General features: G+C 33.7%; 1 long non-coding RNA gene across 1 annotated transcript; it reads left to right on the top strand.

Annotated features, from left to right (window-relative positions):
* The first annotated feature begins 153 nt into the window (after positions 1 to 153).
* Positions 154 to 2,751, top strand: LOC111381235. Its single transcript, XR_002700295.1, has 3 exons — positions 154 to 1,729; positions 1,825 to 1,950; positions 2,427 to 2,751. It is a non-coding gene; the product is annotated as an uncharacterized LOC111381235 (long non-coding RNA).
* The last annotated feature ends 6,979 nt before the right edge of the window (positions 2,752 to 9,730 follow it).

Raw genomic sequence — 9,730 nt, 5'->3', positions numbered from 1 at the left:
AAGAGAATGAGACCCATGGTCATTTAATCAGAATAATTGGTCTTCCTACCTTTGGGCTCGAAAGCTTCTAGGTCAAATAAGTGGAGAATGTTAACAGGGGATATTGTTACTAGACAGAAAAGGCAACTAGTTCTGTGGCCCTTTTCAAAGCTTCCCAGTAGACGACTTTTTAACTCCAAGGAGAAACAAACAGAAGAAATCCTGTGTGTAATGCATCCTAACTGCTATCAAGAAAATCTAACGGTGAAATTATCAGTATGTCCCTTCTTTGTTGCTAGTCAGTGTCATGATATAGAAGCACATGAGGCAGTGTGTGTCGAGGCAAGGCATATATTCTCGTGAGTGGTCTTGCATGAGCAGAAGTTTAAATTTTTATATCCTGCTTAGAATAGTATTATTTTCTTATTGGACTTGACTTAGGCAGTTTTAGGTTACTTTATATTTTATATTTTAGACTCCAGTTTTCGTATGCTTTTTGGGTTTTTCTGCCAGATTGTGAATGACTTTTCTGTAGAGGTTAAGTTGTGTTAGTTAGAGTGGGTTTTGGAATTATTAGATTTAAAGAGTTTATGAGTAACCTGTGTTCTTCAGGAAACATATCAATTGATTACTATAATTGATTACCAAGTCTCTGGTGTTTTACTTCTGTCTCCACAATAATCCTTTTGTGTTTTCAGTCTTGATATTATTTTATTGGTTTAAGCTTGTCCTCCCACCAAATGGCTTGAATCGCCATTATCTAATGTAACCCATATTTCAAAGCAAATACTACGGTTTGTTTGCCCCTTTTTTTGATATTTTATTTTTAGGTTTTAAAATCCTTGTGCTTTGTGATGTAGGCATTTAGGAGAAGGGGGTGTGTGCTTGACCAACAATCCAACTTAATTATTAGATGCTATAAAATGTAAAAGAACATGAAAAGAATAGACAATAAAAGGTTAGGATTGAAGCTACCATTGTATCACTTATTTTCATCAATGGTAAAGTTAAGCCATTTAAATAGCCTTTTCCTCTCGAAGCATTATACACGTAAGATTCAAAAAAGTTAGTTTCCTTGTCATTCTGCAATGCAAGAAAGAGTACTATTGGTTTGCAGTATGATAGAAAGGTTGGGAAAAGTGGCCTATTTTTATGGTTGGATTTTTCTGAATTTGAAACATGGGTTGATCTTCCTCACTGTCTTATTCTATTTTCTGGTTTTCTTGTTATTCTTATCATCACACGTTAATTCATAACTGCATAATAGAGAACTCTGATATAGGATCAGAAAGGAAAAAGGTAAAAACTCGTAAAGGTTTTATGAAATGTCACTCAACTATTTCCTGTTTGGTTTTATGTACATTTATTAAAATGCTTTGTAAATTGAATTGGCCTTCTAAACGTGAAATGGACTTGTGTCTATGAAAATGTACTGTCAACTCCGTTCATTGTGGACCCTTATGAGTGAAGTCAAAGGGGACTGTAGAACAATGCTTATGATCATGTAGGTTGGTTATTTTGGCTTTACTGGTCAATGTTTCCTGCAGTCCATAATGTTCTTTATGTCCATGATTGGATATCAGTTCTTTTCCTTGGCAAAATAATTTTTTTCCCCATTAATCTCCTCGAGTGACTAGCTACTTGAATGCCTTCATGTTACTTCTAAATTCAGGATGAAAGGGAGATTAAAAGACAGAGAAGAAAGCAATCAAACCGGGAATCTGCTCGCCGATCCAGACTGCGCAAGCAGGTACGAGTTATTTCACAGCTAATTTAGTCTATGCACACACTAGTTATCGTGCAAACCTTAATGCTGTTTCTATGTCTTGTTATATTGGATTTTAGGCAGAATGCGACGAGCTGGCCCAGCATGCTGTAGCTTTAAAAGAAGAAAACTCGTCTCTTAGAGCAGAAGTGGCTCGTATACGGAGCGAGTATGAGCAACTTTGTGCCCAGAATGCATCTCTGAAGGTATTATCCAATATTTGGGTTTATAATCTTACCAGAAATCTTGGTGCAAATCAATATTAAGATTTAAGCTAGCTCCCGATGGTAATATTGAAGCATGTTCGTACGCCCTGATGTTTTCATTAACAACTATTTAAAAGCAGGTAAATTCACTTGCATTTACTGGACTTGTAGAGTAATCTCATCTCAGTCACTGTACAATTTTTTTGGTCTCAAACTGATTACTAGTCTTATAACTAGTTTTAATGTAGTCACTCTGTCCATTCCCTAGCCAATCTAATGAAAAACTCCAATATGGTTGCAGATGTGGCAATCAACATGGAAAATGAGTGACTCGATTAAAATTAAAAATTTCAAGTACACTAACTGGAATTTCTCTATAAGTTTAATTTCTTTTGCTCTTTGTTTTGTCTTCGAAGATAATAATGCTGAGGCGTACAATCTCATGAAAATTTTCTTCCACAAATATGATTTTGCAGGAGAAACTTGGTGAAAGTTCCAGTCAGGATGATCCGAGGTGCAGTCAGGATTCCGGCCAAGCAGATAACGAGCAAAGTGGGCAATGAGTTTTGAGAATGAGTGGCTTAACCTAACCAGTAGTGATATGAACTCCAAAATTTAGGTATTGTGTAGTTGAAAATTCTGTCAAAACTTACCATTCTAGTCTCAATATTTGTTTGTCAATTATTGCCCATTATTTGCCATTTGACCAACGTTTTATGGTTGAGGAATCCAGATATAATGTAGAGCTGGTAATTTGTGATTTTACCCTCGTTCAGAAAAAAAGGGTATTGCGTTCATCCATGTTATATTTTTATGTATTAAATTATGGAAACTGTACTGCGAATGTTCGGTAAGATGGATTGACAGTCTATTTAAAGAGAATACCATCCAGTTTAATACTAAGAGAAAAAAAAAATATCTCTAGTTTTTATATACATGTAAGTTTGTAGCATTTTTGTGTTCACCTTCACAACTAGTATGTTGCCTTGTGAATTATTGCTGTTACCTTGATTACAATGTGTAACCCACTAGACTTTGAGTCGTTTCATTTACTTTTCCTAGCTGTAATACTCGTTCCATATATACACCATTGCATTGTTTACCAAGATTTTGTTGGCAAGATCTGCTAAAGATCCGTAGTCTAGTGGATTTTCTTTATTTTGAGTTCTTATATTAGAAATAATGTTATTTAGCACCAGTTTTTGTAATCATACTTGATAGGTTCAATTAAATAAATCATATGATATTATATTTAAGTGAACATATCATTTAACGTTATGCAATTGTTACCTAAATTGGTGCTTAAAATTAGTGATTTTAAATAATACTCATTATATTATAGGTTAGACTTGCATCTCGTGAAGTATTTTATATTTTTCTGTTCAGTTGTTTCCATAGGCTAGCAAGAGTCCATATGTCAATCGTTAGTTTAAAACAAATTAATCTAGCAACTCTATATCAAGTTCTAATAATTATCTTGTGACACAATTGGTGAGAAAAGTTGATGAAGAACAAGAATATATCAAGAAGAAGAATTTCATCAAAATGGAAGGTTTGAACATGGTTATAAATCACTGTACCCAATCGATATTTGCCACTACCTGGATAAATGTTTGAAAGCATTTATGGTAAATAATTTATAGGAGTAATCAAAATTTAAATCCAAGTTTGAATCAAGCAAAACGAAACTTGGAAAAAAAAATATAAGAACAAAATATGGAGCCTTGATTTCATCTTTGATTTGGATACGAGTGAAATGAGTTTGATGTTTTGGATATCTTTATAGAAATGTAAAACATCCATTTATGTAATACTAAAGCCTATATGCACGAAAAGGTACAAATATAAAGCCAAAAAGAGGTAAAAACCCTTCAAAATGAAGCTGAAATTCAAAAGCCATTAAGCAACAAAAAATTGTGCTAGGTGATCACCCATTACAAAACCGAACGATCGCTCGTTTACAAAATTGGCTTCCGTAATTCAAAATCTAGGCCGGGCAATCGCCCAGGCCATTTTCCTGCTTCTACCATTTTTTGTTCTCGTTTTGTTTCCGCTTGTTTTTCTCATGGTTGATCACTCTCATCACTTTCAAATTTACTCCTAATTGTTAATTTGAATAATATCCAGCAATCTTCCACTTACTCAAATATAAAATAAGTTCAAACTCAAGTTTAATAATATTTATGTATAGAGTATGGATATCTTTTGATTTGAACCCAACTTTAGCGTATATCTCACAAAGTCATCATTGAAATTCTAGGTAGCATAAAAGCTTTGAACCTATCATTCCTTGTGATGATATCGATGAAATCACACACACGAGAATTAATTGTTCCAAGTTCCATACAATATTGTTTAGCGCTCTTATGGTCATGCATTTCTCTTTTTCATAAACTTTTAAGAGAAAAGCTTCAGCTCTATAAAGGTGGTACTATACGACGAAATTTCATGTATTAAAATACAGAAATCGTTACAAATTGTATTTTTGATAAAAATACAAGTGATGTTAGCCTTCTTGTAATTGCAAAATTGCAAAAATCTCCTGATTAATAATATGAATATTTGAAGACAATGGGCCACGTGGCTTGAATCCTGGTCTTCGAGAATTTGTTGAAAATTTGATTTGTCGAGACTTGACTTATTCAGAACTTGAATCTTGAGGCTTGAACTTGAATTTGATTTGATTTGAAAAAGACTTTGATCTTCTTGGACTTAGTGTGAATCTGTTTGATTCGAAGAAGATTTTGGTTCTATTTATAGGGGAGAATTTGTGCTAATTTTGGTAATTACTCAATTATATTTAATTAAAATGAATAATTGAGTAATTATGATTTTATTTATTTGTTTGTTTGTTTATTTATTTAAAATTTGATAGGGGTTTTCGGGGTTTTATGGACTTTAGTAGACTAAAAATTTAATTGGGCTAATGATTTGAATCAGCCCAATTCATTTTATTTTATTTTATTTATGTCTACAAATGACTCTCAAGATTTATTTATTTATTATGAAATAAATAAATTAATAAATCTTGATTTCGAATTTCTTGATTTGTTCGATTTTTTTTTATTTGATTTGATCTCAAACATCCTATTAGTAAATTAAAACTGATGAAAAATTTGAGAATGAATTTAATAAAATTCTAGTCCCTTGAATTTGAGAATAATAAATTTTTTTGTCGAATTTTGATTATCTATTTATTTATTTATTTTATACGACCCATAACAAATTTTATTTGATTAGGCTTTTTATGTTTTATGGTAAATTGGGCCTAAGAAAAGCCCGTTACACGCCTATTTATGCGAAGAAATTATAAGACTTGGGAACAAGTCTGTTAAATCTTGCAAATAGAGGTAAATGATTTTTTTTTTTCATTTCTTGTTATCCCCCCTCTCTTTTTTTCTCTCTCTCTTATAATATTATTTTACTTTTTGTTGGTTTCCACACATTATGGTTTCTGCAGTAATTGGCTTCTGCTTAGTAGAAATCATTTTCTTTTTCCTTTTTTCTTTTTTTTTTTGACGTGACCCCCTTTTATTATTATTATTATTATTATTAATACGTTTCTTTTATTATTATTATTATTATTATTATTATTATTATTATTATTATTATTATTATTATTATTATTATTATTATTATTATTATTATTATTATTATTATTATTATTATTATTATTATTATTATTATTATTATTATTATTATTATTATTATTATTATTATTATTATTATTATTATTATTATTATTATTATTATTATTATTATTATTAATACGTTTCTTGGTTTCCGTCATCTGGGCGGCGGAAACCAAAAGTGACCAAATTGTGGGCACTTTGGTTTCTGTTTGGCAGAAACCTTAACATTATATATATATATATATATATATATATTACACGTAAGCCCCTCCCCCCTTTTTTCTCATGTTTTGTTTTTTTTTTCTTTTCCTTTATTTATTTATTTATTTTTTGGTTGATTACTATTATTGTTATTGTTTTTGTATTTTTGTTTGAACAAAGTTGAAACTAACTTTTTCTTTTTTCTTTTTTTTTTTTACACTGCAGGGATTCAACCTTTTTGGAGCGAATCAAGGATTTTGAGGTTCAAAGTTTTCTTTGTGTAGATGTTAAATTTTTTTTTTTTTTTTGCAATTATTTTATGAGTTCAGGAAATATATGCTTATGAATAAATTTAAAATTGCAAACCTTTATACACATTGAGGACTAAAGACTGTCACTTTTCACCATCTAATGCACTTTTTGTTAGAGACCAAGGACCTACTTCTTCGACCGTTCAAGGCACTTCATGTTTGAGACCAAGGACTTGCTCCTTCGACCATTCAAGGCATTTTGTGTTGAGGACCAATGACCTGTTCCTTCGATCGTCCAAGACACTTCGTGTTTAAAACCAAGGACCTGCTCCTTCAATCGTTCAAGGCATTTTGTGTTGAAGACCAAGGACATGTTCTTTCGACCGTCCAAGTCACTTCATGTTTGGGACCAAGGACCCGTTCTTTCAACCATCCAAGGCACTTTGTGTTAAGGACCAAGGATTGGCTCCTTCTATTGTCCAAAGCACTTTGTGTTAAAGACGAAGGACCTATTCCTTCAACTGTCCAAGAAACTTTGTGTTGAGGACCAATGACCGTTCCTACGACAGTCCAAGGTACTTCTTGTTTGGGACCAAGGACCTGTTACTTCGACTGTCCAAAACACTTTTTGTAGAGGCTGCTTACATATTTGGGAGACTCTTGATTTTAGACGATAAACCAATTTAAGAGATTTACCTCCCTTTCTCTCTTTTTTTTTTTTTTTTTTTGCAGGCATAGCTAGAATAAGTTGTAATGAATGATAAAGTGTACTTTGACATACACGAAATTGTTGAGTTTAAAAATCAAGGAAAAAATTATCTGCATTTCAAAGATACTGATGTGAAGTACCATGCTCAGACTGGCGTATGGAGTGAACTTAAATTTAGTGTCCATAAGCCAACTACAAATCCTTTCCCTGATCTTCTGGAGCCCTTGTCGGAGTTGCATATGTCCAACATTAGTGAATTTCTTGAGAATTTGGATGTCAGCAAGTCCAACCGTTGTAGCAGTCATCTTACCTTTCTGTGTCTTCCACCTCATCATTCTCAAAGCATGGAGTGCATCCCAAAGGCTGTAATTTGTGAGAGAATTGAAAATAGAGAAATACGATGAGGAAGCGCACTAGTCAGTTGAGGAGAGATTTCTTTTCTTCCAAAATTTTGGGAGTGGTCTTTATGGGTCCAAAAACTTCTACTCAAAAGGAATCTTTGCGAGTTAGCTTTTGCAGTCAGTTCTGCTACAAAAGATTATCATTGCCCAAACTCTATTTATAGAGCTCTTGTGAGGTTTGGTGTTCAGAGACCAATACCTTTGTGACTGCCAATGGTGAAATTGGCATTTCTCTTTGAGACATCCGCGAGATAAGTAGACTTTCGATCATGGGTTATTACTATGAGAAAATAGTCTCAAGCCTTTCAGAGTTGATGGATCATCTTCCCAAGTCTTGTCTGTACCTCTTTAATATATTAGCATTAATTGTCCATGCGAATGAATCTGACAGGGTTATTCACGAAGAATGAATTAATTTTTGGTTTCACGAGAATGATTGTGTCCAAAATCCTCGACAACACAAAAATTATAAGAATGTTATGAATTTAAATCATTCAAGAGACGTCATCAAAGAGCATCGAAGGAAATACAGAGGCTCGTGGAGTCTGACAAACCGAGAGACATTACTTGTAGAGATCGACGTCATTGGAGCAAACTGCCAGTATCTCTGTCTATAGAAGAAGAAGAAGAAGAAGAAGAAGAATTGGAGATAGCAGCTTATCTCTCCCTATGGCTTTGTCGTTTCGTTCTTCTATCTGGGGATAAATGTATAACAGTTGGAACTTTTAAAGCATCTTTTAGGATGGCAAGCAAGTATACTTATAGCTTGGTTCTACCCATATTAGCAAGCATTTATACAGGACTTACACGAACATCTAACTATCAAAAAAACTCATACCTTGGCTCAATTTTACAATCATTTCCTGGACATTTTCTTTATGCTTGGACGGCAACTTATTATGTCCAAGGTGTTTATGCTCATGTGAACAAGAGCTATTCTCGTCCTATAATTCGAAGATATGCTGGCACTCTGAATGATTTTCAGTCTTGGGAGAAAAATATTTTTGATTGTCGGAATATTATCCGTAGAACGATGGACACCAATGACTTTTGCTAGAATCTGTTATCCTCATCGTCTCATCTTGATGTACTTGTGGATGACCAACTGAGGTCTGCAAATACTTCAGAATTTATGATGAGTATTCAATCTAGATTTATTTCTTATTGTCGAGGAAATTCACATTTCATTCTTGAGGCTTATAATCCTCACAAGTTTGCGAGACAGCTCGACTTTAGACATAAACTTTCTGGCTCACCAAGAAAGTTGGGCATTGCCCCCAATGTAGGCGACATATATCGAATTTGGTTGTTTTTGACTCGGACGAAAAGTGGGTCTGTATTTCATATTCCAGAGTGTGTGAGGGATATACATCAAAATGTTGATGTTGAATACAAAGCTTGGTGGAATAGTGAAGTGTTGCCACTCTTGACCAGGGTCCAGGTACAAGTCTTATTTTCTAGTGAGAGTCGTGACTTTATTCTTGGCTCGACACATAACAGGGTTATAGCTAGAGGATTAGACCCTCCAAATGTTGCTCATGAAGAGGTTTTACGAAAGAGGGATCCAAACTAGCAAAATGAAAGAGGTATTAAGAGCATTAAAATTATAGTTCCCCCAGCAAAGATTGCTGCTACCTCTGAGCTTGCTGATAAGGTGCTAGATGAGATTTTGATTCCAAATCACAGTAGTCCTAGAGATCGAGCATCACAAGCACCAAGAAAAACTTTAACTCTAGAAGACGAAAGTTCTAGAGATCAGGTATAGTTCTTTTTTTAAAGTACTATTGTTTTTCATTTTCTGTCACAATCTTCAATTTCAGGCTCCTCTTTCTCGAATATACAAAATCAAACGACCGAAAGAACCGAGGCCACTTCAAGCTATTTCCAGTCCTTCAAAAGACGAAGTTGGAGCTTCTCATATTAACATCAGCCTCCCGAACACACCATTAGACGGTGAATTTTTAGACATGTCACCTAGGACAAGAAATGCAGGTATATTCCATGTTTTCGTTTGCTGCAATCGTTTCTTTTCTTTTCTTTTATTACCCTTTTTTTAAATCATACTTCATTTTTTGTAGGTTTTCCGAGTATCCATGAAGAACTAAATTTCTCTATGAATCCAAACCTTTTGCAAGATCAGACTGGTGAGAATGATGGGCGAATCGGTGCACTTCAATGAATATATGATATTCATGATTTTCATGTCCCTCCTTGCAAATATCCGTGCATCATCAATGGAGATATTTCGGTACTTATCATGGATAATTTTAATATTGAAGATGAAGTGAATTCAGGGAGTGTGAGAGCTAACATTTCAGAGATCAATCAAGGAGTCTCTGTCATTCCATCTTCGTCGACTTTAGTTGGCATGCCGCATTCACAGACAAATAATCATCGGGCTCCATCAATTTGTTTTTTCATTTATGGTCCTCCGCCTGGAATTACCCAAGAGGCTGCTCTGCAAGAAGCCATAATTAATTACCTTCAAAAGTATTTTAAGGACGTCTTGAAGTATAGATTTTCCAACATTCGATCTTTATGGGATGAAAATAATTTAATTCTTCAAAACGTGATTACCAACTCATT

The sequence above is a fragment of the Olea europaea genome, unplaced genomic scaffold, assembly GCF_002742605.1.
Source record: "Olea europaea var. sylvestris unplaced genomic scaffold, O_europaea_v1 scaffold227, whole genome shotgun sequence".
NCBI lineage: Eukaryota > Viridiplantae > Streptophyta > Magnoliopsida > Lamiales > Oleaceae > Olea > Olea europaea.
The sequence above is the reverse complement of the archived record's forward strand: the minus strand, read 5'-3'. Positions and strand labels throughout refer to the sequence as shown.